The 12,872-nt window shown below is 38.1% G+C and overlaps 2 pseudogenes; both read left to right on the forward strand.

The window, feature by feature from the left end:
- The first annotated feature begins 1,321 nt into the window (after nt 1-1,321).
- Nucleotides 1,322-2,374, forward strand: LOC127966122 (trace amine-associated receptor 13c-like; annotated as a pseudogene).
- An 8,756-nt stretch (nt 2,375-11,130) lies between these two features.
- Nucleotides 11,131-12,289, forward strand: LOC127966250 (trace amine-associated receptor 13c-like; annotated as a pseudogene).
- The last annotated feature ends 583 nt before the right edge of the window (nt 12,290-12,872 follow it).

Consider the following 12,872-nt stretch of genomic DNA (forward strand, 5'->3'; position numbering starts at 1 on the left):
AATTTTTTCTTGTCTTTATCAGCATTATATTCCACTTGTAGATGTCCTTTTCCAACTTGAGAAATATATACAGTCACAGAGATCTGTTTATTACACTGAAACGGTGTGAATATCATGGACCATAACTATGTCAGGATCACTCTGGCCATAGTTTGGTCTTCTCCTCAGTTCATCCTATAAAGGATTTATGGCCTGACACAATTATTGCAAAACCATGAAATAATCATATATGCTGTTTAAAATGAAAAATAAAAAAACGAATCCATATCCACTGCACCAAGTCAGTACACCATATTAAAAACTTAATCAGGTTATAACATTTTCTGAGTTTAATTTTATTACTGTAAGAAATCTTTCAGTAGATGGAAAGCACTTGAAAAGTTTAAACAAAAACTGTGTATTAACTTGGTACAGTATGTGTAATTGTGATGCGTGACAACAGTTAAAATGCCAGCTAATGACTAACATCCAAATCAAAGGATCCCCCTGGTGCCGCCAGTGGCCATAAGGTCTCCAGTGCCAGTTGAGCTGGCAATCCCCAAACCCACTGGTGGACACCGGATGTAAGGGATGCCATCAAACTCAAGGAGTCATACCAGGCATGGCTGGCTTGTGGGACTCCTGAGGCAGCTGATGGGTACCGGCAGGCCAAGCGGACTGCAGCCCAGGTGACTGCTGAAGGCACCTCATGTTTGGAAGGAGTTTAGTGAGGACATGCAGAAAGACTATTGGTTGGCCTCGAAGAGGTTTTGGAAAACCGTATGGCGCCTCAGGAGGGGGAAGCATTGCCCTGCCAACTGTGTTTACAGTGGAGGTAGCCAGCTGTTGACCTCAACAGGGGATATCATAGAACGGTACACTTATATAATACTTTAACCTATAGTGCAGGGAAGAGGACAGGTGAGTGTAAACAGTGTTATTAACAAAACACAAACACACATTCAACTGTGATGTTCACAGCAAACAACCAAATACCTGCAACTTTATGAAAAAATTACCTCATTCATCCAGAAGAAAAATCACACAGATCGACAACGCTGTTTGACTTTGCTTTTTACTGTTTGCATAATTTTTGTTACACTACAGCATAAATAGCCTAGACATGGAGAGAGGTGATTTTAAATAAAGTTACTAATTATTGTAAAGCATTTATTTAATGCTTACAATAATAAATGCTCATATACAGTATTATATTTCAAAAAGGAATAAATCTTAGATTGTGCATCCATCATAACAAAAGTTAGGGAAAGAAAACTATTATATAATTATTCAGCATCACAGTGATGGGTTGGTCAGTGTGATCTAGATACTATAAATTAAAGCACAGTAAGGAGAGCAGTACAAATTCCTAACAGGAGGAGGCCCAATCATGGCTACTGAGACAGAGAATCATGAGACTCAATACTGCTTTCCTGCCATCAACTCATCATGCATCAAGGGAAAACGCTCCAGTTTTGAACGTAATATCATCTATATGTTTGTATTATTGCTGTCAGCCTGGACTGTGTTTCTGAACCTGCTGGTGATCATCTCCATCTCTCACTTCAAGAAGCTTCACACTCCAACCAACCTGATCATTCTCTCTCTGGCTGTGGCCGACATGCTTGTTGGACTTTTTGTGATACCCATAGAGGCAATCAAGCAAATTGAGACATGCTGGTACTTTGGAGACACTTATTGTGGACTGTATGTGATCATCGTTAGGTTGCTCCTTGTTATATCCGTTAGTAATTTGGTTTTAATTGCTGTGGATCGCTATATGGCTGTGTGTCACCCTTTACTGTACCCACAGAAAATTACTACAACTAAAACTTTAATAAGCATCTGTCTCTGCTGGTTTTGCTGTTCAGTGTACGTTATTTGGTTTGTAATAAGTAACGGATATTTTAATATGTCAGACACAATACTGTGTTACGGACAGTGTATTGCTTTGATGACACCTGCTTGGAGATTCATTGATTTAATAGTTTCTCTTTTATTTCCTTGTACTGTGATCATCACTGCATATTTGAGGATATTTTATGTTGTGCAAAGGCAAGTCAGAGTTATTAACTCTCAAATGAATAGTGTAAAATGTGTAATAGACATTTCAGTGAGGAGGAAATCTGAGAGCAAAGCTGCTCTGACATTAGGAATCATTGTGACAGCTCATCTTCTTTGCTGGATTCCGTTCTTCATCTGTTCTCTAACAAAAAAAGTCTCCTTCACTACACTGACATTTCTAACATGGACCTTGTTTATAAACTCAGGTCTGAATCCTATTGTCTATGCTTTATTTTACCACTGGTTTAAAATATCAGTTAAAAACATTCTAACTCTTAGAATTTTTCAGCCAGCATCCTCTCTGATGGACATTTTGACTGATTGTCATTAATGATTTACAGTGGGGATTTATTTGTTTTATTTTATGTTTTTACCTAGACACCCTCTGAGATCAATGTCCAAAAATGTCAGCGTGTGAAATGTATTCACATACTCAGACATATGATTTGCAAATAAAATAATCATCAGTAACTAAATATTAAAGGAAAGATCAACCAAACTTTTGAAAATTGACTTCATTTACTTGCCCTTGTGTTGTTCCAATCCTGTATGTCTGCAGCTAAGTCTGCAAAAGCTGCATACTTTTCTAAAATAATTGAATCTAATCACTCTAAACCTAAGGTTTTATTTTCAATTATTCAGTCTGTTACCAATCCTTCTGTTAACACCTTGCCTGTGGCCTCTGATGCTCTCTGTGAAAGCTTCTTGAGATATTTTAGTGACAAAATTACTAACTTAAGACTTGGTGTCTGCCCCACTTTAACTTTAACCATCTCTCCTATCATGTCATCTTCATCTGCATTTTTGGATGCTTTTCAACCCATCAGTCTCCAGGAATTGAAGGAGGTGATTGACAATCTTAAGCCCTCCTTCTGTTCTAGTGATATCATTCACCCCAAATTTTTAAAATTAATTATTGATTCGATTGGGCCTGGTCTGCTGTCTCTTATTAATAAGTGTCTCCAAACTGGCTCCGTTCCTGCCGACTTTAAAGTTGCTTCAGTCACTCCTCTTCTCAAGAAGCCGTCACTGGACCACACTGTTCTAAAAAAATTTCGTCCAATTTCTGTTATGCCTTTTATTTCAAAAGTTTTAGAGAAAATTGTGCTGAATCAACTTCAACACTTTTTGACCAGTAATTCTATTTATGAGGTCTTTCAATCTGGTTTTAAATCTGCTCACAGCACTGAGTCCGCCCTTTTGAGGGTGTTAAATGATATTTACCTCTCCACTGATTCCGGGGACTCTGTGGTTCTTATTCTTTTAGATTTATCAGCCGCTTTTGATACCATAGACCACTCCATACTATTATCTAGATTAGAGTCTTGGGTAGGTCTAAAAGCAAATGCTCTGAAATGGTTTCAGTCGTACCTATCTGACAGAAGGTTTTTAGTGAAACTGGGAAATTTTTTGTCTTCCCCTGCTCCTCTGACCTGTGGCGTTCCACAAGGCTCTATTTTAGCTCCCTCTCTTTTTTCTCTGTACATGCTGCCTCTGGGTTCTATCCTAAGAAAACATGGTGTGTCTTTTCATTTCTATGCAGATGACACTCAAATCTATCTTCCAGTTAAGAAAAACAACTCCACTGCGATCACTTCTCTTCTCCAATGTTTAGAGGAGGTGAAATTATGGCTAGCCCAAAATTTCCTCTTCTTAAACGAGGCCAAGACCGAGGTAATTATTTTCGGTCCAAATGACAACTCTCAGTGTATAAGCCCTGAGCTAGATAGTTTATCCGTTTTTAGATCCTCACGGGTGAAGAACCTAGGTATTACTATTGACCAACACTTAAAATTTGATAGACATATCTCTTCTGTTATTGGATCCAGTTTCTATCAGCTTCGTTTACTGTCTAAAATTAAAAACTTTCTCACTCCAAAAACTCTAGAAATGGCTGTTCATGCATTTGTTACATCGCGTCTAGATTACTGCAATTCTTTATATTGCGGTATATCTAAATCTCAAATTGCACGACTTCAGCTAGTCCAAAATGCTGCAGCCAGACTTCTTTTAAACTGTCGTAAACATGAACACATAACCCCAATTCTCAGATCCCTTCACTGGTTGCCAATTTCTCAGAGAATAGACTTTAAAATTCTCCTCTTCATTTATAAATCCCTTCATAACAAAGCTCCTGTCTATTTATCTGAACTTCTTCATCCTTATACTCCATCAAGAAACCTACGTTCCTTTGACCAGGCTCTGTTGGTGGTCCCTCGTGTTAGGCTAAAGCGTAGAGGGGAGCGTGCATTTGCAGTGGCTGGGCCACGACTCTGGAATACCCTGCCTTTAGAGATCAGACTGGCCCCTTCCTTGTCTATTTTTAAATCCTTGCTAAAAACTTTTTTATTCTCCTTAGTGTACTGACTACTGTGTTATGCTACATTTTGAAATGGGTGGTTTTAAATTTTTGTCTTTTTATTTTTTTTATTTTTCTTTATGTATATGCAATATTCTTGCTCTTATGTAAAGCACTTTGGTCAGCCAGGAGGCTGTTGTAAATGCGCTATACAAATAAACTGAACTTGAACTTGAACTTGAACTATGTCATTTTTAAACATTAGGTCACGGTCTCTGTCTCCTTTCACTTACATTGTATTGGAAGAAAAATGTATTATCATGAAACATTACTGAGGCAGTCAGATAATGTCTAATAAACATTTTTTTCTGAAATTTGTAAAAAAACAAACATGTGCACTCAAATGCCTACAACTAATACTGAACACAGCAGCACGACTAGTCTACTGTAAATTGAGCCCACGTCACACCTCTGTAATGGCTACCAGTTACAGCTCACAAAATCAAGATCAAGGCGTAGATGCTTGCATACAGAATCGCCATCAACTCTGCACCTTCCTACTTCACCTCAATCTTATCAGTCTACTTTCTATCCAGAAAGGTCAGATAGATCAGATTTCAAACATTTTCATTCACTTTCCCCTTCTGGTGGCATGATCTCCCCAACCCCATCCCCAACAGAAACAACAAAAAGAGCATAAAACTCATCTTTCCCATGAGCATTTAACTGCATCCAGCTGAAAGTTGTCAAACATTGTATAGCTAGCCCTTCTACTACTACTAGAAGAAGTATAATAAAGTTAAAGGCTTCCAGTTGTGGGTAAGCTGTTTGCTTCTGGCTGCCGCTCCACGCTGGGCTTTTTGTTTGTTTTGTGACAATCTGTGTTTCCAATCTTTTTTATTTTCCGTTTTTTGGACTACTGTTTTGGACTTCTTCTTTCATTTTGGACTACTGGGCTACTGTTTGGACCATTGTTGGATCTGCTGTGAATCACTCTGGTTTCTGGAATACTACTCTGTGGTATGTTTTTTACTACCTTGCTTCAACATGGTGTGTTTTGTTACCGCCGGGAACTATTTTAGTCATCGGTTCCCTGCGACCCCACTACTTCTTATATCCTCCATCTATTGGACTGACTGTCAGGTGAGTTAACACTCTTCTTCTCAGTTGGTCTATTGGCTTACTGTCTGGTCGGGTAGCCCTCCTCTCAGTCAACTTTTGTAGATGCTAAGAATGATTATGGTTCTGGCTAACATGGTTTTGCTGATGGCTGGCGTTCCCATGCAATTGCATTCACGTCAATAATCTAAGGCTCATTATAATTTTTTTGGTCACTATTGGATTTAACCCCAACATGGAAATTGTTTATACGACCTGCGAGCTAAATGCTCTAAATGGGTACCTGCCTCTCAACTCCGCAAAATAAGAACACTGTCGTACACTTTATATCATTCGTCGCCTGCATTCTTTACATCGCTTATCTAGAAGGACTTTCAGTATTCATCAGCCATCTTCTACTGTGATCCCGTGCATCTGGTCTAGTAATAGGGCTCTGTTGAAACATTCTCTAAAGAACTGTCGAACACCAGAAACACTTGTCAACACAAGTAGTATTGACTCCATGGATAACATTACCTCCACTGGAAGCATTATGGAGAAACACTGTGCTCTCCTTAATTGTCGCTCCATTTCTGATAAAGGTTCCTATATAAACAAACTAATTCTTGACAATAACCTGGATATGTTATTTGTTATCCTACAAATGGTTATCCTACTTGGTGATTTTAACATCCATGTTGACACTCTCTGCTCAAATACTGCTCAGTTATTGACTGTGCTGGACTGTTTTGATCTGATTCAGAATATTAACTTTCTAACTCACAAACTTGATCTGCTCTGTACATCTGGTTTAAATAATATCTCCGTTAGTGGTCTGGCTATTCCTATCTCTGACCACAAGCTTATTATTTTAGATTTTACATTAATCTGTCCATCCAAATGCACTGATAACACATTTCATATTGTCATGTAAATGGTACTGATACTAGTCAATTTTCTGCTTCTGTTACGTCCTCTGCTGTTCCTGAAGTTTTAAATTGTACATGTCCATCTATGATTTCTGATATGTATCATTCTTCTATTTCTAACATCCTGGATGAATATGCTCCAATTAGAACCAGGTCTGTTCCTATGTCCCACTCCTCTCCTTGGTTTAATGCAGAGCTTCGTGCTATGAAAGCAAAAAGCAGACAACTTTAACTTATTTTCAGGAAAAAAGTGTTTAACTGTCCACTATCTTGTTTATTCTGATTACATCAAGAACTACAAAACTGCCTTGAATGCATACCGCTCTTCTTATATCTCCAGCATCATTAACAAAGCTAATAATAGGCCTAAAGCACTATTTAGCATGGTAAGCAAACTGATCCAGCCACAAAATCACAGAATCAGCCAACATGAATCTGATGATTTGTGTTGCACTTTTTTGCACCACTTTCAAGGAAAGTTGGATGTTTTATGTGGGAGTTTTCATGACGAACCGACTATTTCTAATTGTGAGCAAACTCAGTCTACCCAATAATTGACTACCTGTGACTTAACAAATTCATCTCTAATTGCTGACGTAATACAGAAATCGAATTCCTCTTCCAGCCGACTAGACCCTGCACCTACTTTTCTCCTGAAGCACTGTATCCCTGTTATTTCTGCCCCATCTCACACCTCATAAACGTGTCTTTCATTTCTTCCACTGTTCCTATCTCACTCAAGACTGCTGCTGTTACTCCTATTCTTAAAAAAAAAAAAAAAAAACAAATCTGGATCCTGTAAATCTATCCGACTATTGTCTAATCCTGGTTTTTCCTGGTTTTCCTCATATCTCACAGATAGGCAATACTTCATCTCACTGCACAATTCCAAATCTCCTACTGTCTTGCTCAAACAAGGAGTTCCCCCAGGGCTCACTTCTCCGACCATTATTATTCATTCTTTATATTCAGCCTCTTGGCCAAATAATTCATTTTCATAGTTTTAACTCCCCCGTTATGCTGATGACATTCAGATATATACTGCTTGTCAATCGGATTCTACCCAGTTGATGACATCCTTATCTTCATGTGTCAGTGAGTTAAAGGATTGGCTACATTCTAATTTTCTCAGTCTGAACTTGAATAAAACAGAAATTTTTATAATTGGTCCCCCATCTCTAATAAAAAATAAAATTTATGTATCTAGCTTTGACCTTGACATTATTTCAATTTTTCCATTGGCTACTGTTAGAAACATAGGTGTCACTCTAGACTAGGGCTGCAACGACGCGTCGACGTCAACGTGCGTGAAATGTGTCGACATGTCACACTGTTTACATGTCGCGTAATGGCATACTGGGAATGGAGAAAGTGACATTCTGTCACAAAAACAGAGACCACTGATATCAAAAGTATGGGAATACTTCAAACAGAGGCCAAATAAAATTGGCATTTGTTCCCTTTAAAAAACCAATAAGGTGTACCACGGCAAAACAACTGCGATGCACGAGCACCTCAGAGGAAAACATCCTGGCACTCTCCGGTGTTACGGTTTAACTGTTTACTGTGTGATCTGGTGACCAACTTCCTGGTTCAGGTCTCTGCTGCAGATGTGATGGAACAACCGCAGCAGATTCGGCGATTCTAAAAGCACAAACTGATGTGATATGACGTGTCTGATGTGTGATGTGTGACTGAAGTGTCTAATAAACGCAGACTTGCTCATTGTATGATTCTGATATTCTTGTAAAGATTGCAAGTTATTTGTATGAATCACCCGTATCGGCTGAAGTAAGGATAAACGAAAAAATAAAGTAAGTCTGTGTTGGCGCGGGTTTCAAACAAGCGTTAGGAGCCGTTCACATATCGCGCCTAAAAACGCGTGGAAAACGATAGTCGTGCCGCTTTCTCCTTCTTTCCAAAGCGCTCAGGCAGTTGCGCCCCTGTTATGTCTGCCGTTGCTAAGCAACCATGACGTGCTCTCTCCCTGAAGACGCAGAACTTTCAGCAAAGGATAAATAGATCTGCAGCACTAAAAATCGCTTGCAGTAGCTCAGCTACTAAATTTATTTAAAAATGGCAATCCATATACAGCTATGATCAGCTGCCCTCATTTTAGCTGAGCTTTGTTACGATAAAGGATAAAGCTGATTGGTTAGTTCTTGTCACATGACCCGCGGTGCGCTTGCGGCATTCTGAAAAGTTGAAATGTTTTTAACTCAATGCGGTGCGGACGCGCCTGTTTCCGTGTGCACGTGCGCGAGCACGTCGCTTCCATTATGAGGGATAAATAATTATCTTCCATTATTTATTACCACTCCCCTAGACTATTGTAATGTTATTTTCTTTGGCTTACCAGCTCACTCCATCGTTCATCTGCAGTACATTCAAAATTCTGCTGCCAGATTATTAACTTCCAAAAAAAAAAAAATCTCCTCACATCACCCCTATTTTATTAAATCTTCACTGGTTGCCTGTATCTATTTGTGTGCAATACAAAATTCTTCTGCTCACCTTTAATACATGAGTGGAGTGGCGCCCAAGATGAACGGGGCTTTAACCGACTCAAGAAAGGGCATGAAGCAACTGCGCGAAGCCCTCGCCATATAGGATTTTAGAAAGAACGTAGAATACTAGCGTGCAAACTTACCACAGTGTGGATTTCTGAAAAGTGTTCAAATATTTCACGTGCACACTTACCATAGTATGGATTTTCAAATACTGTTCTAAGGAAAGGCTCTCGTGGCACTCCTATAGAGCAGCTCATAGATGTATGTTTGAGAGTCATTAACTCGATCTATGGAAACAATACTGGAGCGTTCTGGTGAAAAAAACTGAATTCAGCCTCATATGAGAGGAGAACTCCGAGCTCAGAGTTAGAGCTGTAGTCAAGTCCAGCTTTGTCGAGTCCAAGTCAAGTCCAAGTCCAGGACTAGTCGAGACAGAGTCAATGTCCTGAAAAGTTTAGCTCCAACTGGCCTTAACACATCTGGAAGATTAGTGTGTCTAGTAAGAGCTTTATTAATACTTGTCTCCTTCTCTTTCATATGCGGACGCTATCAAGCAAGCTCGGAGGAAAACACTGAAAGTTCAGGAGAACACCGGATCACAGGTAACAGGGAAATGAGCAGGAGTCCTGAAAGCAATAGGACAACAACACAGAGGTTAGTGTTTCAAAGGGGAGCATACGTTACGTCTTGGTGCATCAGATGGTCAGGAGACAACAGAATATGGTATGTTCATGTTGGAGGTTTGACACTGAACTGAGGCTGTGGTGAGTGTTTTATTGTGTGCTGTGATGAGGTTGCTAATGGTGAGCAGGTGTGGGTGATTAATACTCTGGGGAGAGTGATGTTGTGTGGTGGGTGGGAACGGGCTTGACTTGTCCCTGACAGTAGGCCTATGTAACTTCACAGTATACCAGCCTCCTAAATTATTACACCTATGTGCAATAACAATTCTATGACATTTTTGTATGAAGATTTAAAGAGCAACAAAACAGAACATTGTAATAGAGTTTATACTTTATTTATTAGAAGGTAATAGAGCTCAAAGCTTATTGCGATTACTGGACAGAAAGTGTGATACAAATAAAATGAAGCTCCAGTATTAACAGAGCATATCAAATAGACTACAGATCTTGACAAGGAGCCATAGTATTGACTATAAACAAAAATAGTTTTATGTTTCAATATTTATATACAATATTTCCAATATCCACAAAGCTGAGAGATTTACCTGTTGTAGTTTGTTGTGCATGAAATAGACACTGCTTTTATATGAAACAGACAATGAAAAACAATCAGGAAAAATGGCATTACATGCACATTTTTAAAATGATAACAACATTATATAGTCACCAGTGGCAATATCAACCAAAACCTCACTCGCAAATTAATATTTTTGTTTCCAAATACATTTTATTTGCAGTCTGGTGCCCTGAGTAGCCAAGAATAACTGACGTCAATCATCTAAGATAAAGCTGAGCCTGAAGGTGGGAATGTAAATGCAGCTAGAGTTAACAAAAAGAATGATAAATACACAAGAGTGAATTTAAAAGATCCCTGTAGCAATGGATGTGGCTTGAGTATACTAATACAGTGATTGATATAAATTGGATCTTCTTTGCTCTATAAATGAGTGTCACTATTTGCCTATGTGGCAGAGCTGCAGTGTTCCACATCACTTAAGATACTCATAATGGTTGAAAGACCACTGCTTAGGTAGGCTGTTAAACACACAGTAAACAGTGTATTCATAATTAAGACAAGATGATGTTCTAATTATATATTTTGCCAACATTTTACCAATTCCAAACAACACCAGTCTTGATAACTACCCTTTTGGCATATTTCAAGTGATGTATAACTAATAAATGAGAAGGTTTAGAATTTGGTACACTTACTGTAAATACTTTAACCTATTGTGCAGGCAAGAGGAGTGGTGAGTGTAAACAGTGTTATTAACAAAACACAAACACTGTTTGACTTTACTTTGCATAATTTTTGTTACACTACCGCATAAATAGCCTAGACATGGATAGAGGTGATTTTAAATAAAGTTACTAATAATTGTAAAGCATTTATTTGATGCTTAAAATAATAAATTTTATTCTCATTTACAATATTATATTTAAAAAAGGAATAAATCTTAGATTGTGCATCCATCATATCAAAAGTTGGGGAAATAAAAGTATTATATAATTATTCAGCATCAGAGTGGGCGTTAGATTGGTTGCTCAGTGTGACCTAGACACTATAAATGAAAGCACAGTAAGGAGAGCAGAACAAACTCCCAACAGGAGGAGGCTCAATCATGGCTACTGAGACAGAGAATCATGAGACTCAATACTGCTTTCCTGCCATCAACTCATCATGCATCAAGGGAAAACGCTCCAGTTTTGAACGTAATATCACCTATATGTTTGTATTATTGCTGTCAGCCTGGACAGTGTTTTTGAACCTGCTGGTGATCATCTCCATCTCTCATTTCAAGAAGCTTCACACTCCAACAAACCTGATCATTCTCTCTCTGGCTGTGGCCGACATGCTTGTTGGACTTTTTGTGATACCCATAGAGGGAATCAAACAAATTGAAACATGCTGGTACTTCGGAGACACTTATTGTGGACTGTATGTGATCATCGTTAGGTTGCTCCTTGTTATATCCGTTAGTAATTTGGTATTAATTGCAGTGGATCGCTATATGGCTGTGTGTCACCCTTTACTGTACCCACAGAAAATGACTACAACTAAAACCTTAATAAGCATCTGTCTCTGCTGGTTTTGCTGTTCAGTGTACGTTATTTGGTTTGTAATAAGTAACAGATATTTTAATATTTCAGACACAATACTGTGTTACGGCCAGTGTATTGTTTTGATGACACCTGCTTGGAAAATCATTGATTTAATAGTTTCTCTTTTATTTCCTTGTACTGTGATCATCACTGCATATTTGAGGATATTTTATGTTGTGCAAAAGCAAGTCAAAGTTATTAACTCTCAAATGAATGGTGTAAAATGTGTAATAGACATTTCAGTGAGGAGGAAATCTGAGAGCAAAGCTGCTCTGACATTAGGAATCATTGTGACAGCTTATCTTCTTTGCTGGATTCCGTTCTTCATCTGTTCTCTAACAAAAAAAGTCTCCTTCACTACACTGACAGTTCTTACATGGACCTTCTTTATAAACTCAGGTCTGAATCCTATTGTCTATGCTTTATTTTACCACTGGTTTAAAATATCAGTTAAAAACATTCTAACTCTTAGAATTTTTCAGCCAGCATCCTCTCTGATGGACATTTTTAGTGATTGTCATTAATGATTTACAGTGGAGATTTATTTGTTTAATTTTATGTTTTTACCTAGACACCCTCTGAGATCAATGTCCAAAAACTACAGAATGGGAAATTTATTCACATGCTCGGATATAGGAATTACACATAAAATAATCAACAATAACTAAATATTAAAAGGAAGTTAAAATAAACTTTTAAAAAATTTATTTAATTTACTTACCCTTGTGTTGTTCGAAACCTGTAAGTCATTTTTAAACATCAAGTCACAGTCTCTGTCACCTTTTACTTAAATTGTATAGGGGGGGAAAATAAACGATTATGAAACATTACTAAGGCAGTCAGATAATGTCTAATAAACCTTTTTTTTCTCTGAAATTTGTAAATATCATGTGCACTCAAACTCCTACAACTAATACTGAACATAGCAGCACGACTAATCTACATTGAGCTCATGTCACACCTCTGTAATGGCTACCAGTTACAGCTCACATCAAGTTCAAGACATTGATGCTTGCATACAGAATGGCCATCAACTCTGCACCTTCGTTCTTCACTTCAATCTTATCAGTCTACTTTCTATAAAGAAAGATCATAGAGATCAGATTTCAAACATTTTTGTTCACTGTACCCTGCAGGTGGCATGACGTTCTCAACCCCATTACCAACAAATCCCTGATTATATTCAAAAAGAGCTTAAAACTCATCT

Source organism: Carassius gibelio, chromosome B10 (assembly GCF_023724105.1).
Source record: "Carassius gibelio isolate Cgi1373 ecotype wild population from Czech Republic chromosome B10, carGib1.2-hapl.c, whole genome shotgun sequence".
In the NCBI taxonomy this organism is placed as follows: domain Eukaryota; kingdom Metazoa; phylum Chordata; class Actinopteri; order Cypriniformes; family Cyprinidae; genus Carassius; species Carassius gibelio.